This window comes from Tamandua tetradactyla, chromosome 20 (assembly GCF_023851605.1).
Source record: "Tamandua tetradactyla isolate mTamTet1 chromosome 20, mTamTet1.pri, whole genome shotgun sequence".
Lineage (NCBI taxonomy): Eukaryota > Metazoa > Chordata > Mammalia > Pilosa > Myrmecophagidae > Tamandua > Tamandua tetradactyla.
The window spans coordinates 28829349-28837327 of NC_135346.1; positions in this window are offsets into that span (position 1 = coordinate 28829349).

Sequence of the window (7979 nt, forward strand, 5' to 3'; positions counted from 1 at the left end):
TAGAATAAGGGCTCGATGACATCATGGGCATTAGTGTTCCACTTTCCTGGGCCCCAAAACCATCCTGAAGCCCACCATACACATTTTTTTTCAAAATTGTGGTTAAATATATATAACATGAAATTTGCTATTTTAATCATTCTTAAGTGTAAAATTAAGTAACATTAATTACTTTCACAATGTTTTGTGACAATCACCATTATCCACTTCCAAAATTTTCATCAGTCCAAGTGGCTAAAGTGAGGTGACTCCCTATAGTCTCCTCACCTCAGTTTCTGGTAAACTGCAATCTACTTTCTCTCTCTATGAATTTGCCATTGTGGAATAATTCAGCACATGTCCTTTTCTGTCTGTCTTATTTCACTTAGCATACTGGTACCAAGGTTCATCATGTTGTAGCATGATTCAGAACTTTATTCTTTATTGTGCTAAATAATAGTCCATTACATGTTGTGATGGTTTGAAGCTATATGTACCCCAGAAAAGCATGTTCTTCAATTTAATCCATTCCTGTGGGTGGAAACCCATTGTGGTAGAATCCTTTGATGAGGTGACTTCACCTCATTCAGGATGGGACTTACTCCTATTACTGGAGCCCTTTATAAGTGTAATGAATACAGAGACAGAGACAAAGGGAGGAAGAAAGCCTTGGAAGCAAGGAGCTTAAATCAACAACACTCAAAAGAGAAGGCAGAGACCAGCAGATGCCACTATGTGCCTTGCCATGTGGCAGAGGAGCCCAGGATCAACAGCAGCCAGTCTTCAGAAAGAAAGCATTGCCTTGAGGATGCCTGAATTTGGTCAATTCTTGACCTCAAAACTGTAAGCTAATAAATTCCTATTGTTAAACCCAAACCTTTCCATGATATTTGCTTTCAGCAGCCTAAGAAATTAAAATTTTGCTTATCCATTCATCTGTTGATAGACACTTCACCTTTATCCATCATTTGGCTATTGTGAATAATATTGCTATGAACATTGTGTACAAATATCTAAGTCTCGTTTTCCATTATTTTATGTATTCAGCTAGTAGTGAATTGCCAAGATTACATGATAACTGTATTTAACTGTTGAGGAATAGCCAAAGTATTTTCCACAGCAGCTACACCATTTTACATTTCCGCCAGCAACGTATGGGGTTTCCAGTTTCTCTACATCCTTGCCAACATTTGTTATTTTCCTATTTTTTTTTCTGTAAATTAAAGCAGTCTTAATAGGTGGGAAATGGTCTCTTATTGTGGTTTTGATTTACATTTTGCTAATGGCTAATAATGTAGAATATCTTTTCCTGTGCTTATTGTTTATTTGTGTATCTACTATAGAGAAACATCTATTCAGATACTTGGCTCATTTTTACTACAGTTGTCTTTTTGCTGTTGAATTGTAGTTCATATATTCTGGATATTAACCCCTATCAGATATATGATTTACAAATATTTTCCCTTATTCCATAGGCTCATTTTATTCTCTTAATTGTGTCATTTGATGCACAAAAGTTTTTAGTTTTGATGAAGTTCAACTTATCTACTTTTTATTCTGTTACCTGTGCTTTGTATCATGTTTGAGAACCCATTGCTAGTGTATAGAAATACAACTAGTTTTGTACTCTGACCTTTTGCTAAAGTTACTTCCCATAGAAATTTATTAGTGTCATTTTTTTATGGGTAACTGGCTACCAGTAAAAGTTTTATAGATAGTATTTTTTCTACACAGCACTAATAATTTTTACCTTTTATTTTTCACTTTATTTCTTTTTGGCAGGGTTACCATGAGAATAGAAGCCTTGTAAGACTTTTTATTCACTGCTCTATCTACAATGGATAGGCAATACCTGACACATACATGGTGCTAAATAATGCATACAGAAAAAAACACCTAGGGCTCTATCTGAGATTCTACAAAGGTTGTATGCACTATGATTACTTTCCAGAAACCTACAACCTTCAGTTGGGTTCCTAGGCCTGATAATCCTGAAGCCTGGAGGGACCAACTTTTCCAGAATATCAATTAGTTCCATCCCCCTATCCGATATTATTGACAGCCCCTTCCAACATGAAAAATTAGAATGGGCATAGCCCAAATAACAGTAAAAATTGGGAGAAAGGTAAAAGGAGAATGTGGAGTAATAGAGAAGATAGGGTTTAACAAATGAGTATGACTACTCAATCATTATATTGATATTTCTTTTAATCTCCAGTGTCTTGGAGCATCTAGAAGGAAAAACCTAAAATTGTGGAACTGTAACCCATACCAAACTCTGAAATCTGTTCTATAACTAATTGTTGCAGCATGCTTTGAAATGTACTGCTTTTTTGTATATGTTATTTTTCACAATAAAAAATAATGCATGTAAAATAAATAAATAAATAAATAAATATGGAATCAATAAATCAATCTTTATTTATAATTACATCAGAAATGTTGGGAACTTGATATAAATTTTGCAATGTATAGTGAAGTTTGAAACATCAAATGCCTACAGAGTCCAAAACAGCTGGTTGTAAGAAATTAGAAATGATGAGACCTGTTGTGATCTGCTAACTGGAGTCCCTGTTAAACCAAAGACTACAATAGCAAAGATAGAAAAGGAAATCTGTGGACTGAATCCATTTCCCAGATCTCCAGCTTGTAATCACTGCTTTAGAAAGTCAGCCCTTACAAGTAGGGCAAAGCATGTTAAAATATAAAGAATAACTGCTTGAGTATATATTAGAACATACCCAAGAGAATATGATAGATTGTATCTTTTCTTTCATTTAAAAAAATTTGGGGAACATTATTTGGCAATTAAATTATCAAAAATAAAACAATATGACTAAGGTGCAATTTTTATTGCTATTCCAAAAGATTAGATGAAAATAAGAAATAGGTAAAAATCAGAGATGAGTTGAGGTTCAGGAATGAAATGTGGGTACAAGGTGGATACAAAACTAATAGTAGTGAGAAATAGAGAATATTCATCCTAAGCTTTGTCTCTGAAAACTACATAAGACACAATTCTCAGGTCAAAGCAACAGTGGTAGTCACCTGTATTATTTTATTTTTCATATGAATGGTTTGACTTTTTAAATACCATCCTTAAGTTCTCATTACACAGAAAATTGTTTGCTCACCCCATAAAACCTAAATTTTGTGATAATAACCTTACTGAGTGTGTAAAGCTTTGAAAAGAGTTTTATAGATTTAAACAGACATTATTAAACATTTTGTAACTGAGTATTTAAAAAGGCATTGAGCTCCTCCCACAGGAGTCATAATTAATTATAGGTTAATTTCTGGGACTTATTGAAAACTTTCGTACTCTTTTATATAAGTGAAACCAGCAGAATCTCATGAGTTTATCCCACGTATGACTTCATTCCCACTCTTCCAAGGTCTCTAACCCTTTTGTTCCTAAAATCCCGTAATCTGGGCAGATACTTGCTTCTACCTGCTAGCATGCCCTTTACATGCCTGGTTTGTAGGAAACTGTCAAACTTTGCTGTCTAGTTGAGAAATATGAGACAGCAGACTCACACCGAGAGGGAAGCCCTGGTTGATAGAAATGTGCAGACCAGTAGACTAAGTAAAGCAAAGAGGTAGCAAAGGGAAATAACCATTCTTATTTATGGATTTCCTTTCCTCCTCTAGCTCCCATATCATCTCAGTGAGGCCTTAGCAGCTTTTTCTCTCCCCTCAGCCTGATCTATATTAGGAGTCACTCTGTGCTCCACATACCTCTCCACCACCAGCCAACCATCTGTCAGTCTATTTCCTCCGGGAATGCTCAGTCCCTGGAAAGAACTGGATTTGGGATTAGATGTCTTTGATTGGAGTCCTATTAAAGATTGTCAGTTAAGTCATAATTTGCAGAGCTTCAATTGTATCACATGTACACTAGTGATAAAACTTCACGGATTTAATTTGAGGAAAAATAATTACACAGAATGAGCATTAAGGCTCTATGCATACTGTAAAGTACTGTGTCATGTATCTATAAGGAAATATGCTTCTGATGATAATAATTATGAAGGATACATCTTCCATTTCTGTGGAAACAGCCCTGAAACACACTCAACAGCCTTCTTGGCAATGAGCTCTAATAACTCCTACCACTTTTTTTGCCTCATGTGTCCTCTAAAATTTTTTAATGATTTATTTATTTAAAAGCATAATACAAAGATTTGAAAAAAACTGACTTCTGGTAAATAAGAGTGGTGGGCACAGGAGTATCTATTTATTATTTTCTGTGTTTTACTATAATTTGAAATATTTCAGTATTGAAAGTTTTTAACAAATTTATTATCAGGATATCAATCATACTCATTTTTCTTTTAGAAACATCAAAATCTATTTACCAAAGTGATTTTATCTTTTGTCTAGGCTTCTAGAAATTTCTGCTCTAAACTTAATGTCTTAGTATAGCAAACATTAGTCCTTGTAATTAGCATATTTCTTTTCTCCATCTCTTTCATAACTTTGCTTTTACAATTCTTTTTTATGGAAAGCCAGAAGTTTAGAGATGAATACAAAAATGACTTTATGGGTTTGATTCTCAAAATTACATAAAATTCCTACAGTTACGAGCCTGAAAACCAGGTTTACTGGTGACAGCCTCTATTCTTCCTCATATCCAAAGGCAGATTTAACTGTCTGTAATCCAGTCAATTATCTACCTGTCTTCATTCCAGAAAACAAATGGAGTAACATCCCTATCCAATTATAAAACTATGTGCCACCACCAATCCCCCATATTGAACATACCAGATCATTAAGTTTTTAAAAGAATCGCCTTGATTAAAAGGCAAACGATTTTTTTAGGTAACATCACAGGCAAAACAAAAAGTTAGTGCTAAATAATGGGTGGCATTGCCACAAGCTGCCATAATTTAGAGAACATGAGTTGTGTGCATGAGTAAGTAATGTTTTAGTTCAGGGCACAAAACCTTACTTATTGCATGCTTCGACCACAATTCCCTGAATAGACTCTGCAACCCCACAAATCCATACTGCCTTCAGTCTTCTTTCCACAAAGTAAAAGCAGTGATCTCCTTAATTATTTTTAATCATGCTGCTCATTTATATAAAATCTCATCACCTGTAGATAAGAATAAGATAAAAAAATCATTGGCACAACTTTTGCTTTTATTCAAGATGAGGATAGAGGAACTGGTTTTACCCCTGACCTGAATCAACTAATAAACAAATTATATGAACTAATGGTCTTCAGCTATTTGGCATCAGGCGCAGGGCACTGATTGTTAAGAGCTGAGCTGAACTGAGAAAGCTGAGCTGTCCGGTGTTGGAGTAGTCCATTAACACAAGCCAAAACGGAAGTAACAGGCAAGTCCTTAATCACTTACTGCAATTGTATAAATAGGTGGTTAGCCTGGGGAAAGTGCAGACTCCCCCATGTCTCATTTTCCTCCATGGAACAGCTCTTGACAAGGGTCGGGTGGATCTGCATAGTTGGGGGTGGAGGAGGGGATCAAATCACACCCAAGAGAGCCCTGAACAAATGGCTCCCAACAGTTTATGAACCTGGGAGTTAGGAGGAGGAAGAGGGCATTGGGCTAGGAGTGGAGAAGTCAAGTCAGAGTGGGGAAAAGTGTCTTCAAGTTTCTCCCTCCTCCCTCTACAGCAGGATCTCAACTGAAGCACTTAAAGGAAGCTCTCAACCTCAGGCCCCCATTTGGGAGGTCTCCAAATGGCAGCACCTGACTAGGATGCAGATGTGTGTATGAGCAGCGCCTGAACTCTTGACTGCAACTCCCTTCAGAGAGAGACTGCGCTGCATAGCTGTGTACTCTTTGGTGTGAGGAGGGCAGCTGTCTCCGATGAGGCCTGCTAGGTAAAGCTTTTGTAGTTGTCTATGATTGGGTCTGGAAGAACACATCGAGGTTCTGGTCAAGAGCCAGACTCCTCATCGATCCCTGAGAGAAGAAGGAAATGAAATGAATCCTGAGATGGAAAGAAATGAGATGAATCCTGAGACGGCACCAGTTTACTTCCTGGAGAGATTCCCAGCCACAACACAGGAAAGGGAAACCCAAGTGGAGCAAGGCAGTCTTCTGGAATTGAGGAGATAGATGATGCCGAGGCAACTAGAGTTCACAGGGAAGAGGAAGCCAGCCCCAGAGAGCTCTCTGCAGGGTCCTTCTCTCTAGCCGTTGCCTGAGTATTCATTAGGATTTGCCTGTGAAGAAACTACATGAGTCCAAGAAAAAAAAAAACCTTAAATGAGGCAGATGGCAAAAAATCATCGGAGCTCACAGAGGGCTGGATATATATTATGGTCCCACCAGCAAGAGTGAAAAATGTCATAATTCATGAGTGTTCCAAAAGGTATTGCCACTAATGTGCAAAATTAGCCCAGACTAAAGGCTGCTCTGGCCCCATCTATGAGTCCATCTCTGCATTTCAGTCTATTACTCACATTTCCAAAAATATGCCTTAGTTTTTATTAGTTTTCTTTTTTTCATACTATTCCTTATTCCTAGAATGCTGGACACAATATGTGCCTTAAGAACTTCTAATCTCCATGAGGCACAGGTCATGACCATCACTTCTCCACCATACTCCAAATCTAATCATGGGAATGCATTTTTTTTTGATGCTCCTATATTTAGGAGCTCAAAATAAAATGCTCCTATATTTAATTTTAATCAGATTGTTATCCTCTCCTTTTGCCTCTGAGCTTCTCTTACTAATCATTAAATTTCTAGACTCTAATAAAATTCCTGGCATCAGTAGGTTCCACCCAACCTGTATTTGAGAAAAGAATGTCTCTGTTGTTTCTATATTTTATGTATCTAGTAATACCTGAAATTACTGGTAATTATTACTTTTGAAAGAAGGAGTAAATGTACATTGTCTAACATTTGTTGAATTGGAAAGATGGATTCATAAGTGCCTATATGCCCCTGTGTGTAAGGCATTTTCCTGTGCATGGAAACGCAGCAGTAAAAAAGATCGGCTAACATCTGAAAATGTAAGTGCCAGCATTGTGTGTATGTTTTTGTGTTTATTTGGTGGTGGGAAAAAATATACAGGTGAATAAATGAGAAAGACAAATTTCTGTTATCAAAAAGCATTATGAAAATAATGAAACACCTCTACCTGGCTTGTGGGGGGGGGGGGTCTGTGTTTGAATGGGCAGGAAAATTTCACTGACTCGTAAGTCTTACTGACAAGTGATTTTTGAGCTGTTATCTCTAGAAATAATGAACCAGCCATTCTTATTTCTGGCAAGAAGTTTTGCAGGCAGAGGAAACAGTAGAGCAAGAGTTCAAAGGTGAAGAGTGCACGATGTACTTGAGAAAGTGAAAGAGGGTGCTGCTGACATATCTGTGCAATGACTAAAAACTTTACCTTGTTAAAATTAAAATGTTAAATAGGAACCATCATACGTATACTGTCTAAAATCAAGAGGTTGAAAGAAACCACCTCTTAATTCACATTCATCTTGAATAACTAGGATTTTTAATTTAATGACCATTTGGGGTATGCTCCTACTCTATCTAATAAATTCCTCTACCTGAAAGTCCCTCACATTAGTATTTTTATTTTCCTGGTAGTTGTGACACAAACATTACTAATATCTTGCACAGCTTGTGCAGACTGTCATACAAGTCACTGCAAGATGGGAGCTTTCTGGCCCCAAGGCTTGGCTTGGGACAGGTCCAAAATATGCAAATTGGAAGAAAATGACTTGATTGCAATTATCACAGTGTGCTGAATAGGGAAAATTTTGGGTGTGTTACATAGAATGCATTTCATTCTGCCTCAACATCATTTCTGAACATTGTGACTGCTGAAAAAGGCCTGAAACAATCTTCTTTGGTTTTGGATGTCTTTAAGAACTGAGGAAATAGATTACATAATTAGGGTGGAGGCTCTTGCTGACTGCTACATCTATAGGTATCTGATGCATGCATATGGGCCCACTTATAAATACAGCCTGTAGAACCTCACGATTATACTCTAATAACATACCTCCT